This window comes from Capricornis sumatraensis, chromosome X (assembly GCF_032405125.1).
Source record: "Capricornis sumatraensis isolate serow.1 chromosome X, serow.2, whole genome shotgun sequence".
In the NCBI taxonomy this organism is placed as follows: Eukaryota; Metazoa; Chordata; class Mammalia; order Artiodactyla; family Bovidae; genus Capricornis; species Capricornis sumatraensis.
The window spans coordinates 61541881-61556470 of NC_091092.1; the positions used below are offsets into that span (position 1 = coordinate 61541881).

The 14590-nt window shown below is 38.7% G+C and overlaps 1 pseudogene; it reads left to right on the plus strand.

Moving 5' to 3' along the window:
* Nucleotides 1-11196: 11196 nt before the first annotated feature.
* LOC138070658 (large ribosomal subunit protein uL4 pseudogene) lies at nt 11197-12390 on the plus strand (annotated as a pseudogene).
* The last annotated feature ends 2200 nt before the right edge of the window (nt 12391-14590 follow it).

The window sequence follows — 14590 nt, forward strand, 5'->3', positions numbered from 1 at the left end:
ATCACTCAAATCTGAAAACAAAAACTGAACTTTACTCATGGTCCTTCAGAGAAGAAACAAAGTTCAACCTCAAAAAGGAATACAGGTGCTATTATATGTCTTGGTGGGAGTTAGATAAAATTTATTTATTTTTGGCCAACCCCAGGGCATGTGGGATCTCAGTTCAGTTCCCCGACCAGGGATGGAAATCATGCCCCTTACAGTGGAAGCGTTAGAAAAAAATCTCAATGAAGCAGTGTTATAATAGGTTCAAAAAAAGTAAGGCAATGAGTAAAGAGTTAACAGGTACATGAAATAGGCACATGAAAAGATGCTATCGCCAATTATTAGAGAAATACAAATCAAAACTGCAATGAGGTACCAGCCCACACTGTTCAGAATGACCATCATTAAAAAGTCTACAAATAACAAATGCTGGATAAGGTGTGGAGAAAAGGGAACCCTCCTACACTGCTGGTGGGAATATAAACTTGTGTAGTCACTACAGAGAACAGTATGGAGGTTCCTCAAAAAACTAAAAATGGAGCTACCATATGACCCTGCAATCCAATTCCTGGGCATATATATAGAACTATAATTTGAAAAGATACATGCACCCATATGTTCATAGCAGCATTATTTACAATAGCCAAGACACTGGAACAACCTAAATGTCCATCAACAGATGAATGGATAAAGAAGATATGATGTGTGTGTGTGTGTGTGTGTGTGTGTGTGTGTGTGTGTGCGCGCGCGCGCGCACGCACGCGTGATATGCTAAGTTGCTATAGTCATGTCTGACCCTTTGAGACCCTATGGACTGTAGCCTGCCAGGCTTCTCTCTCCATGGGATTCTCCAGGCAAGAATACTGGAGTGGGTTGTCATGCCCTCCTCCAGGGGGTCTTCCCGACCCAGGAATCGAACATGACTCTTTTATGTTTCTTGCATTGGCAGGTGGGTTCTTTACCAGTAGTGCCACATGGGATGGGATTGACACATGCACACTACTATATATAAAATAACTATAAGGGCCTACTGTACAAGAAACTCAACTTAATACTCAGCAAAGACCTATGTGGAGAAAGAATCCAAAAAAAGAGTGAATATATGTATAACTGATTCACTTTGCTGTACACCTGAAACTAACAAATCATTGTATATTAAAAATACTCCAATACAAATTAATTATTAAAAAACAGACTACTTTGCAGACCTCATGCAAATAAATTTCAAAACCTAGATGATAAGGATAATTTCCTAGGAAAGCAAAGATTACCAAAAATAACTCTATTTGAGATTTTAAAAATTTAAAGACCATCTCACAGAAGAAATAGAGACCAATATTACCTTTGAGTGTTGATATAAAAGTACTAAATAAAATATTATCAGCATCCAATCACAAGTAGAATTTATTCCAAGAATAAAAGGTTGTTTTAATATTAGTGATAACAATACATAACAGATAATAATAGTAATAGTAATAATAGTAAACATATGCATATATTACTTATTAATATGGTATATAACATTAACACATATATGATTATCATCACAAATCCTGAAAAAGCCTTAGACACATGCAATACCTGATACAAACAGTTAAGGAAGAAGAACTCAATGGTTATATTTTTAACATAATAAATTATATATCAGTTCAGTCGCTGAATCGTGCCCAACTCTTTGCTGCCCCATGGACTGCAGCATGCCAAGCTTCCCTGTCCAACACCAACTCCTGGAGTTTATCCAAACTCATATCCATTGAGTCGGTGATGCCATCCAACCATCTCATCCTCTGTCATCCCCTTCTCCTCCTGCCTTCAATCTTTCCCAGCATCAGGGTTTTTCCAATGAGTCAGTTCTTCGGGTCAGGTGGCCAAAGTATTGGAGCTTCAGCTTCTGCATCAGTCTTTCCAATGAATATTCAGGACTGTTCTCCTTTAGGATGGACTGGTTGGGTCTCCTTGCAGTCCAAGGGACTCTCAAGAGTCTTCTCCAACACCACAGTTCAAAAGCATCAATTCTTCAGCCCTCAGCTTTCTTTATAGTCCAACTCTTACATCTGTACATGACTACTGGAAAAACCATAACCTTGACTAGATGGACCTTTGTTGGTAAAGTAATGTCTCTGCTTTTTAATATGCTGTCTAGGTCGGTCATAGCTTTTCTTCCAAGGAGAAAGTGTCTTTTAATTTCATTGCTGTGGTCATCATCTGCAGTGATTTTGGAACCCAAGAAAATAGTCTCTGTTTCCATTGTTTCCCCATCTATTTACCATGAAGTGATGGAACCAGATGCCATAATCTTAGTTTTCTGAATGTTGAGTTTTAACCCAACTTTTTCACTCTCCTCTTTCACTTTTATCAAGAGGCTCTTTAGTTTGTTTTCTAATGTTATATATACATATATATATATAAACATAATTGTATAATAATTATATAATAATATATTATATATAATATATATTAACATAATATATATAATATATATTAACATATAGCATTATGGGGGTTATGGCATCTAACCTCCCATGGAATTCACAATCCATGTATAACTTTTGACCCCCCCAAATAGCAATACTTTTGCCTGGAATCCTTACCAGTAACATAAACAGCTAATCAACACATATTTTGTATGTTATATGTATTACATACTTATACATAAAATGCTCTTAGAATAAAGTGAGCTAGAGAAAATAAATTGTTGTTAAGAAAGCCATAATGAAGGAGAAATACATTTACAGTACTGTACTGCTTTTATCAATACCATCAGTGTACATAATCTGTTTACAAGATGAATCATCTGTATGTCAGTACCTACATCAATATTGCATTATCTGATATAACACTACAAATGTTATTTGTATTACTAACACTAGACATCAAAAATGAAAGATGATGTAATGGTAGAGATTAACTTATTTGCAAAGCAGAAGTAGAAACATAGACTGTAGAAAACAAGCTTACAGTTACCAAGGAGACAAAAGGAGAGGTGGGATGAATTGGGAGGCTGGGATTGACATATATACACTATTGATACTATATATAAAATAGGATAACTAATGAGAATCTACTGTAGAGCACAGGGAACTCTACTGAATCCTCTGTGGTGATCTAAATGGGAAGGAAATCCAAAAAAGAGTGGATATATATATATATATCTCACTGACTCAGGCTTCCCTGGTGTCTCAGCAGTGTAGAATCTGCCAGCAATGCAGGAGATCCCAGTTCGATCCCTCGGTCAGGAAGATCCCCTGGGGGAGAGCATGGCAACCCACTTCAGTATTCTTGCCTGGAGAATCCAATGGACAGAAGAGTCTGGTCGGCTGCAGTCCACAGGGTCGCACAGAGTCGGACATGACTGAAGTGATTAAGCAGCAGGAGCAGCATCACTGATTCACTTTGCTGTACAGCAGCATCACTGATTCACTTTGTTGTACTAGCACAACCTCATAAAGCAACTATACTCCAATAAAAAGTAATTTAAAAAGAAAGACAATGTTAAAGAGAAATACACATTTATTTACAGCTATAACAATTCAGGCTTTGATAATGTAGAAGCAGTAATATGATTGCTTTATGGTAACTTAGCCTATCTATACACTAAGGAATGAATCATTATAAAAATTATATGGTGTAAAAGATTACAGCCATATTCATAGTACAGTATTAGAAACACTGATACATTTTTTTAAAGATCAGTTCCGGTGGTCCTAAGATGGTGGAGGAATAGGACGGGGAGATGACTTTCTCCCGCACAAATTCATCAAAAGAACATTTGAACGCTGAGTAAATTCCACAAAACAACTTCTGAATGCCAGCAGAGGACATCAGGCACCCAGAAAAGACAGCCCACTGTCTTTGAAAGGAGATGGAGAAGTCTTGAGGCTACTGTAAAAATAACACTGAAAACCAGAAGCAGGAGGCTTAAGTCCAAATACTGAAAACACCAGAGAACTCCTGACTCCAGGGAACATTAATCGACAGGAGCTCATCTGAAACCAAGCAACACCCAAGGGCCAACAAGTTCCAGAGCAAGGCTTACCATACAAATTATCCAGCAAGACAGCAACATAGTCCTGAGCTTCAATATACAGGCTGCCCAAAGTCACTCCAAACCCACTGACATCTCATAATTCATTACTGGACACTTCATTGCACTCCAGAGGAAGAAATCCAGCTCCACCCACCAGAACACCAACACAAGCTTCCCTAACCAGGAAACCTCGACAAGCCACCCGTACAACCCCACCCACAGCAAGGAAACTCTACAATAAAAGAACTCCACAAACTGCCAGAATACAGAAAGGCCACCCCAAACTCTGCAATATAAACAAGATGAAGAGACAGAGGAATGCCCAGCAGGTAAAGGGACAGGATAAATGCCCATCAAACCCAACAAAAGAGGAAGAGAAAAGGCATCTACCTGATAAAGAATTCTGAATAATGATAGGGAAAATGATCCAAAATCTTGAAAACAACATGGAATCACAGATAAATAGCCTGGAGACAAGGATTGAGAAGATGCAAGAAAGGTTTAACAAGGACCTAGAAGAAATAAAAAAGAGACAATATATAATGAATAATGCAATAAATAATATCAAAAACACTATGGAGGGAAACAACAGTAGAATAATAGAGGCAGAAGATAGGATAAGTGAGACAGAAGACAGAATGGTAGAAATAAATGAAACAGAGAGGAAAAAAGGAAAAAAGAATTAAAAGAAATGAGGACCATCTCAGAGACCTCTGGACAATGTTAAATGCCCCAACATTTGAGTCATAGGAGTCCTAGAAGAAGAAGACAAAAAGACAGACCATGAGAAAATACTTGAGGAGATAATAGTTGAAAACTTCCATAAAATGGGGAAGGAAATAATCACCCAAGTCCAAGACACCCAGAGAGTCCCAAACAGGATAAACCCAAGGCAAAACACCCCAAGACACATATTAATCAAATTAACAAAGATCAAACACAAAGAACAAATATTAAAAGCAGCAAGGGAAAAACAACAAATAATACACAAGGGGATTCCCATAAGGATAACAGCTGATCTTTCAATAGAAACTCTTCAGGCCAGGATGGAATGGCAGGACATACTTAAAGTGATGAAAAAAAAAAATAATCTACAGCACAGATTACTGTGCCCAGCAAGTAGCTCATTCAAATATGAAGGAGAAATCAAAAGCTTTACAGACAAGCAGAAGCTGAGAGAATTCAGCACCATCAAATCCTCCAACAAATGCTAAAGGATCTTCTATAGACAGGAAACACAAAAAGGGTGTATAAACTCGAACCCAAAACAACGTAAATGGCAATGGAATCATACTTATCAGTAATTACCTTAAAAGCAAATGGGTTGAATGCCCCAACCAAAAGACAAAGACTGGATGAATGGATACAAAAACAAGACCCCTATATATGTTGTCTACAAGAGACCCACCTCAAAACAAGGGACACATACAGACTGAAAGTGAAGGGCTGGAAAAAGATATTCCACACAAATAGAGACCAAAAGAAAGCAGGAGTAGCAATACTCATATCAGATAAAATAGACTTTAAAACAAAGGCTGTGAAAAGAGACAAAGAAGGACACTACATAATGATCAAAGGATCAATCCAGGAAGAAGATATAACAATTATAATTATATATGCACCCAACATAAGAGCACCACAATATGTAAGACAAATCCTAAGAAGTATGAAAAGGGGAATTAACAATAACACAATAATAGTGGGAGACTTTAATACCCCATTCACACCTATGGATAGATCAACTAAACAGAAAATTAACAAGGAAACACAAACTTTAAATGATACAATAGACCAGCTAGACCTAATTGATACCTATAGGACCTTTCACCCCAAAACAATGAATTTCACCTTTTTCTCAAGGGCACACAGAACCTTCTCCAGGATAGATCACATCCTGGGCCATAAATCTAGCCTTGCTAAATTCAAGAAAATTGAAATCATTCCAAGCATCTTTTCTGACCACAATACAGTAAGATTAGATGTCAATTACAGGACAAAAACTATTAAAAATTCCAACATATGGAAGCTGAACAACACACTGCTGAATAACCAACAAATCACAGAAGAAATCAAAAAAGAAATCAAAATATGCATAAAAACAAATGAAAATGGAAACACAACAACCCAAAACCTGTGGGACACTGTAAAACAATGCTAAAGGGAAGGTTCGTACAATACAGGCATGCCTCAAGAAATAAGAGAAAAGTCAAATAAATAACCTAACTCTACACCTAAAGAAACTAGAAAAGGAAGAAATGAAGAAGCCCAGGGTTAGTAGAAGGAAAGAAATCTTAAAAATTAGGGCAGAAATTAATGCAAAAGAAACAAAAGAGACATAGCAAAAATCAACAAAGCCAAAAGCTGGTTCTTTGAGAAGATAAATAAAATTGACAAACCATTAGCCAGACCCATCAAGAAACAAAGGGAGATAAATCAAACCAATAAAATTAGAAATGAAAATAAAGAGATCACAGCAGAAAATACCAAAATACAAAGGATCCTAAGAGACTACTATCAGCAACTATATGCCAATAAAGTGGACAACTTGGAAGAAATGGACAAATTCTTAGAAAAGTACAACTTTCCAAAACTAACCAGGAAGAAATGGAAAATCTTAACAGATTCATCACAAGCACAGAAATTGAAACTGTAATCAGAAATCTTCCAGCAAACAAAAGCCCAGGACCAGATGGCTTCACAGCTGAATTCTACCAAAAATTTAGAGAAGAGCTAATGCCTATCCTACTCAAACTCTTCCAGAAAATTGCAGAGGATGGTAAACTTCCAAACTCATTCTGTGAGGCCACCATCACCCTAATACCAAAACCTGACAAAGATTCCAAAAAAAAAAAAAAAAGCAAACTACAGGCCAATATCACTGATGAACATACATGCAAAAATCCTAAACAAAATTCTAACAATCAGAATCCAACAACACATTAAAAAGATCATACATCATGACCAAGTGGGCTTTATCCCAGGGATGCAAGGATTCTTCAATATCCACAAATCAATCAATGTAATACACCACATTAACAAACTGAAAAATAAAAGCCATATGATTATCTCAATAGATGCAGAGAAGGCCTTTGACAAAATTCAACATCCATTTATGATACAAACTCTCCAGAAAGCAGGAATAGAAGGAACATACCTCAACATAATAAAAGCTATATATGACAAACCCACAGCAAACATTATCATCAATGGTGAAAAATTGAAAGCATTTCCCCTAAAGTCAGGAACAAGACAAGGGTGTCCACTCTCATCACTACTATTCAACATAATTTTGGAAGTTTTGGCCACAGCAATCAAAGCAGAAAAAGAAATAAAAGGAATCCAAACTGGAAAAGAAGAAGTAAAACTCACACTGTTTGCAGATGACATGATCCTCTACATAGAAAACCCTAAAGACTCCAGCAGAAAATTACTAGAACTAATCAGTGAATATAGTAAAGTTGCAGGATAAAAAATCAACACGCAGAAATCCCTTGCATTCCTATACACTAATAATGAGAAAATAGAGAAACTAAGGAAACAATTCCATTCACCATTGCAACAAAAAGAATAAAATACTTGGGAATTTATCTACCTAAAGAAACTAAAGACCTATATATAGAAAACTATAAAACACTGGTGAAAGAAATCAAGGTGAGGTGAGGTGAGGTGAAGTGAAGTCGCTCAGTCGTGTCCAACTCTTTGCGACCCCATGGACTGTAACCTACTAGGCTTCTCCGTCCATGGGATTCTCCAGGCAAGAGTACTGGAGTGGATTGCCATTTCCTTCTCCAGGAGATCTTCCCAACCCAGGGATCAAACCTGGGTCTCCCACATTGGAGGTAGACGCTTTAACCTCTGAGCCACCAGGGAAGCGGGGGGAAAGAAATCAAAGAGGACACTAATAGATGGAGAAATATACCATGTTCGTGGATTGGAAGAATCAATATAGTGAAAATTAGTATACTACCCAAAGCAATCTATAGATTCAATGCACTCCCTATGAAGCTACCAAAAGTATTTTTCACAGAGCTAGAACAAATAATTTCACACTTTGTATGGAAATACAAAAAAACTCGAATAGCCAAAGCAATCTTGAGAAAGAAGAATGGAACTGGAGGAATCAACCTGCCTGACTTCAGGCTCTACTACAAAGCCAGTCATCAAGACAGTATGGTACTGGCACAAAGACAGAAATATAGATCAATGGAACAAAATAGAAAGCCCAGAGATAAATCCATGCACCTATGGACACCTTATCTTTGACAGAGGAGGCAAGAATATACAATGGATTAAAGACAATCTCTTTAACAAGTGGTGCTGGGAAAACTGGTCAACCACTTGTAAAAGAATGAAACTAGAACACTTTCTAACATCATACACAAAAATAAACTCAAAATGGATTAAAGATCTAAACACAAGACCAGAAAATATACAACTCCTAGAGGAGCACATCAGCAAAACATTCTCCAACATAAATCATAGCAGGATCCTCTATGACCCACCTCCCAGAATATTGGAAATAAAAACAAAAATAAACAAGTAGGACCTAATTAAACTTAAAAGTTTCTGCACAACAAAGGAAACTATAAGCAAGGTGAAAAGACAGCCTTCAGAATGGGAGAAAATAATAGTAAATGAAGCAACTGACAAAGAATTAATCTCAAAAATATATAAGCAACTCCTGCAGCTCAATTTCAGAAAAATAAATGACCCAAGCAAAAAATGGGCCAAAGAACTAAATAGACATTTCTTCAAAGAAGACATACAGATGGCTGACAAGCACATGAAAAGATGCTCAACATCACTCATTATCATAGAAATGGAAATCAAAACCACAATGCAGTACCATTTCATGCCAGTCAGAATGGCTGCTATCCAAAAGTCTGCAAGCAACAAATGCTGTAGAGGGTTGGAGAAAAGGGAACCCTCTTGCACTGTTGGTGGGAATGCAAACTAGTACAACCACTATAGAAAACAGTGTGGAGATTCCTTAAAAAACTGCAAATAGAACTGCCCTGTGACCCAGCAATCCCACTGCTGGGCATACACATGGAGGAATCCAGAACTGAAAGAGACACATGTACCCCAATGTTCATCATGTTTATCACAGCAGTTTATAATAGCCAGGATATGGAAGCAACCTAGATGTCCATCAGCAGACGAATGGATAAGAAAGCTGTGGCACATATACACAATGGAATATTACTCAGCCATTAAAAAGAATGCATTTGAATCCGTTCTAATGAGTTGGATGAAACTGGAGCCTATTATACAGAGTGAAGTAAGCCAGAAAGAAAAACACCAATACAGTATACTAACACATATATATGGAATTTAGAGAGATGGTAATAATAACCCTGTATGCAAGACAGCAAAAGAGACACAGATGTATGGAACAGTCTTTTTGACTCTGTGGGAGAGGGCAAGGGTGGGATGATTTGGGAGAATGGCATTGGAACATGTATAATATCATATGTGAAACAAATCGCCAGACCAGGCTCGATGCAGGATACAGGATGCTCGGGGCTGGTGCACTGGGATGACCCAGAGGGATGGTATGGGGAGGGAGGTAGGAGGGGGGTTCAGGATGGGGAACACCTGTACACCCGTGGCAGATTCATGTTGATGTATGGCAAAACCAATACAATATTATAAAGTAATAGCCTCCAATTAAAATAAATAAATTTATATTTTAAAAAAATTTGTTTTATATAGGCAAAACACTCTCCGACATAAATCACAGCAGGATCCTCTATGATCCACCTCCTAGAATTCTGGAAATAAAAGCAAAAATAAACAAATGGGATCTAATTAAAATTAAAAGCTTCTGCACAACAAAGGAAAATATAAGCAAAGTGAAAAGACAGCCTTCTGAATGGGAGAAAATAATAGCAAATGAAGCAACTGACAAACAACTAATCTCAAAAATATACAAGCAACTTATGCAGCTCAATTCCAGAAAAATAAACGACCCAATCAAACAATGGGCCAAAGAACTAAACAGACATTTCTCCAAAGAAGACATACGGATGGCTAACAAACACATGAAAAGATGCTCAACATCACTCATTATTAGAGAAATGCAAATCAAAACCACAATGAGGTACCACTTCACACCAGTCAGAATGTCTGCAATCCAAAAATCTGCAAGCAATAAATGCTGGAGAGGGTGTGAAGAAAAGGGAACCCTCCTACACTGTTGGTGGGAATGCAAACTAGTACAGCCACTATGGAGAACAGTGTGGAGATTCCTTAAAAAACTGCAAATAGAACTGCCTTATGACCCAGCAATCCCACTGCTGGGCATACACACCGAGGAAACCAGAATTGAAAGAGACACATGTACCCCAATGTTCATCGCAGCACTGTTTATAATAGCCAAGACATGGAAACAACCTAGATGTCCATCAGCAGATGAATGGATAAGAAAGCTGTGGTACATATACACAATGGAGTATTACTCAGCTGTTAAAAAGAATACATTTGAATCAGTTCTGATGAGATGGATGAAACTGGAGCCGATTATACAGAGTGAAGTAACCCAGAAAGAAAAACACCAATACAGTATACTAACACATATATATGGAATTTAGAAAGATGGCAATGACGACCCTGTATGCAAGACAGGAAAAAAGACACAGATGTGTATAACGGACTTTTGGACTCAGAGGGAGAGGGAGAGGGTGGGATGATGTGGGAGAATGGCATTGTAACATGTATACTATCATGTAAGAATCGAATAGCCAGTCTATGTCCGACGCAGGATACAGCATGCTTGGGGCTGGTGCATGGTGATGACCCAGAGAGATGTTATGGGGAGGGAGGTGGGAGGGGGGTTCATGTTTGGGAACGCATGTACACCCGTAGTGGATTCATGTCAATATATGGCAAAACCAATACAGTATTGTAAATTAAAATAAAGTAAAAAAATAATAATAATAAATAAAAAATAAAAAAATTTGTTTTTAATCATTCAATAAAAAAATAAATAAAGATCACTTCCCTTTGATCATAGGCTTATACACAACTTTCTCCAATTGCAAGAAAGCTATGCTATACAGTAATGTAATTCTTTGAAAGTAAAGTTATAAAACAGTAAGCCAACTAGCACATTAATTTTATATTAAGCTTTTCCTGTGGGAGCCGCTGGATTGAGAGGAGCATGGCCTTCTCCTCTCCCTACCATGGCGTGTGCTCGTCCACTGATATCAGTGTACTCTGAAAAGGGGGAGTCCTCTGGCAAAAATATCACTTTGCCTGCTGTGCTCCAGGCTCCCATTCGACCCGATATGGTTAACTTTGTTCACATCAACTTGCGCAAAAACAACAGACAGCCCTATGCTGTAGTGAGTTAGCAGGTCATCAAACCAGTCTTGGGGTACCAGCAGAGCTGTGGCTCGAACTCCCAGGATTCGAGGTGGCGGGACTCACCATTCTGGTCAGGGTGCTTTTGGAAATATGTGTCGTGGGGGCTGCATGTTTGCACCAACCAAGACCTGGCGACTTTGGCACTGCAGAGTGAATACAACACAGAAGCGATATGCCATATGCTCTGCACTGGCTGCCTCAGCCTTACCAGTGCTGGTTATGTCTAAAGGTCATCGTATAGAGGAAGCTCCTGAACTTCCTTTGGTGGTGGAAGATAAAGTTGAAGGCTACAAGAAGACTAAGGAGGCTGCTTTGCTTCTGAAGAAACTTAAGGCCTGGAATGATATCAAAAAGGTCTATGCCTCTCAGTGAATGAGACCTGGCAAAGGCAAAATGAGAAACCGTCACCATATTCAGCACAGGGGACCCTGTATCATCTATAATGAAGACAATGGTATCATCAAGGCCTTCAAAAACATCCCTGGGATTACTCTGCTTAATGTAAGCAAGCTGAACATTTTGAAACTTGCTCCTGGTGGTCATGTGGGACGTTTCTGCATTTGGACTGAAAGTGCTTTCTGAAAGTTAGATGAGGCATAAAGCAGCCTCCCTCAATAGTAACTACAACCTCCCCATGCACAAGATGCTCAATACAGACCTTAGCAGAATCCTGAAAAGCCCAGAAATTCAAAGAGCACTCCGAGCATCACATAAGAAGATTCATCGCAGAGTCCTGAAGAAGAATCCACTGAAACACCTGAGAATCATGCTGAAGCTTAACCCATATGCAAAGACCATGAGCCAGAACACCATTCTTTGACAGGCCAAGAACCACAAAATCCACATGGATAAGGCAGCAGCAGCACTAGAAGCCAAATCAGATCAGAAGGGGGTTCAGGGCAAGAAGCCTGTGGTGGGAAAAAAGGCTGCAGGGACCAAGAAACCAGCAGCCAAAAAGAAACCCACAGAAAAAAAAAACCACCTCAGAGGAAAAGAAGGCTGCTGCATAAACTGAAATTTGTTTATTCCATAAATGCCAAATCATTTTGAACAGCTAATTTTGAATAAAGACCTGAACAAAGAGGCTATGAGAAACATGAAAAAAATATATATTAAATATCAGTCACTTGACACTTATGTCAGGATGCACTGCCCACTTGAGTACAAGTCTTGCATATGATGTTCTACATAGTGAACCACTGGGTAATGATAATAGAAAAAAGTCTACACAGTTCTTGTTATACAGTAATTCGATTTTCATATAAAGACACGTGCCCCCAGCAGATAAGCTTATTAAGTGTATGGCATAATGATTATTATTCATTAAGTGCAAGTTGATCTTCATTATCACATCTCCACACTGGGGCAGAGGAGGAGGTCCTTGCTCTTGCCATCTTGGGTGGCACAGAAGATGGAAAGGAAGGATCTTGGAGAGATTCAAAAGCTAATTGACACCACATTGAGGAATTACTGGTGAGAGGCAGGCATACTTGGTGTAACTTTATAGAAATACATTATAGATCCTGATATTCTTGTCTTCTCATTTCTCGAATAATGTTTGTATACCATCATCGTTTCACTGATTACTTTAGTTTCAGGGCCCGTATCATAGAAGTAGTCATACTGTAAAAACAGTCAAAAGCAATGCTGCATAATTGGAACCCTTCTGCAAGACTGTCTGATGTCAATTTGTTTTCTGGCACCAATTTTATTTCGTCTTCTTCTTCACTGTCTGTCACTGGTTCAGAGGTATGCATCTCCATGAATTCCTCTTGTGAATTCCTCTTGTGAATTCCTCTGGGGTGGTATCAATTAGCTTTCTAATCTTTACAAGATCTGTATCTTAAAACCCTTCACTCCCCAGTGTTATCTATTCTTCTGTTTTGTTTTGTTTTGCCACATCCACATGACTGCAGCCATGAAATGAAAAGACGCTTACTCCTTGGAAGAAAAGTTATGACCAACCTAGATAGTGTATTCAAAAGCAGAGACATTACTGACTAAGGTCCGTCTAGTCAAGGCTATGGTTTTTACGGTGGTCATGCATGGATGTGAGAGTTGGACTGTGAAGAAGGCTGAGTGCCGAAGAATTGATGCTTTTGAACTGTGGTGTTGGAGAAGACTCTTGAGGGTCCCTCGGACTGCAAGGAGATACAACCAGTCCATTCTGAAGGAGATCAGCCCTGGGATTTCTTTGGAAGGAATGATGCTAAAGCTGAAACTCCAGTACTTTGGACACCTCATGCAAAGAACTGACTCATTGGAAAAGACTCTGATGCTGGGAGAGATTGGGGTCAGGAGGAGAAGGGGACGACAGAGGATGAGATGGCTGGATGGCATCATGGACTCGATGGACATGAGTCTGAGTGAACTCCGGGAGTTGGTGATGGACAGGGAGGCCTGGAGTGCTGCGATTCATGGGGTCAGAAAGAGTCGGACACAACTGAGCGACTAAACTGAACTGAACTGAACAAACTCTATCATGATTTCCTTGACTGGCTCTGTTGTAAATCCTGTGATGTCATGCACAACATCCGGCCACAGTTTTCTCCCACAGGAATTTGCTGTTCCAGGCTTGATGGCTTTCACAGCTGTTTTCTATAGTGACAGTGGCATCTACAATGGTGTAATCCTTCCAGACTTTCATGATGGTCTCTCTGTCAGAGTTCTTTTCCATAGTATTAACAATTCTGTCCATAAAGTACTATGTATAACGGGCCTTAAGGGTTCTTATAATTCCCTCATCTAAAGGCTGAATTAGAGACATTGTGTCTGGGGCCAAGCAGACCACTTTGACACCTTCAGTATTGAACTCATGGGGTTCTGGGTGGTCAGAGACATTGTCAAATAGCAAGAGAACTTTAAAAGGCAGTCCTCTACTGGTAAAGTACTTCCTGACTTCAGGGACAAAGCACCATTGGAATTTTTCCAGAAAAAGTGTTATTGTCCAGGCCTCCTTGCTGTACAACCAAAAGACTGGCAGCTGATGCTTATCTTTTTTTAGGCTCAGCAGTTACCAGCTTTATGTATAAGGGCATTCCTGGTCATAAAGCCAACTGCACTTGCTCCAAACAGTAGAGTTATTCTATCTCAATAGACGTTGCTTCTCCTGTTACCATGACCTTTTTATTAATAAATCTTTCTAAAATTATCAAACCATTCTTTGCTGGCATTAAAGCCTGCACCTTTCATTTGCTTTAAGTTGTCATA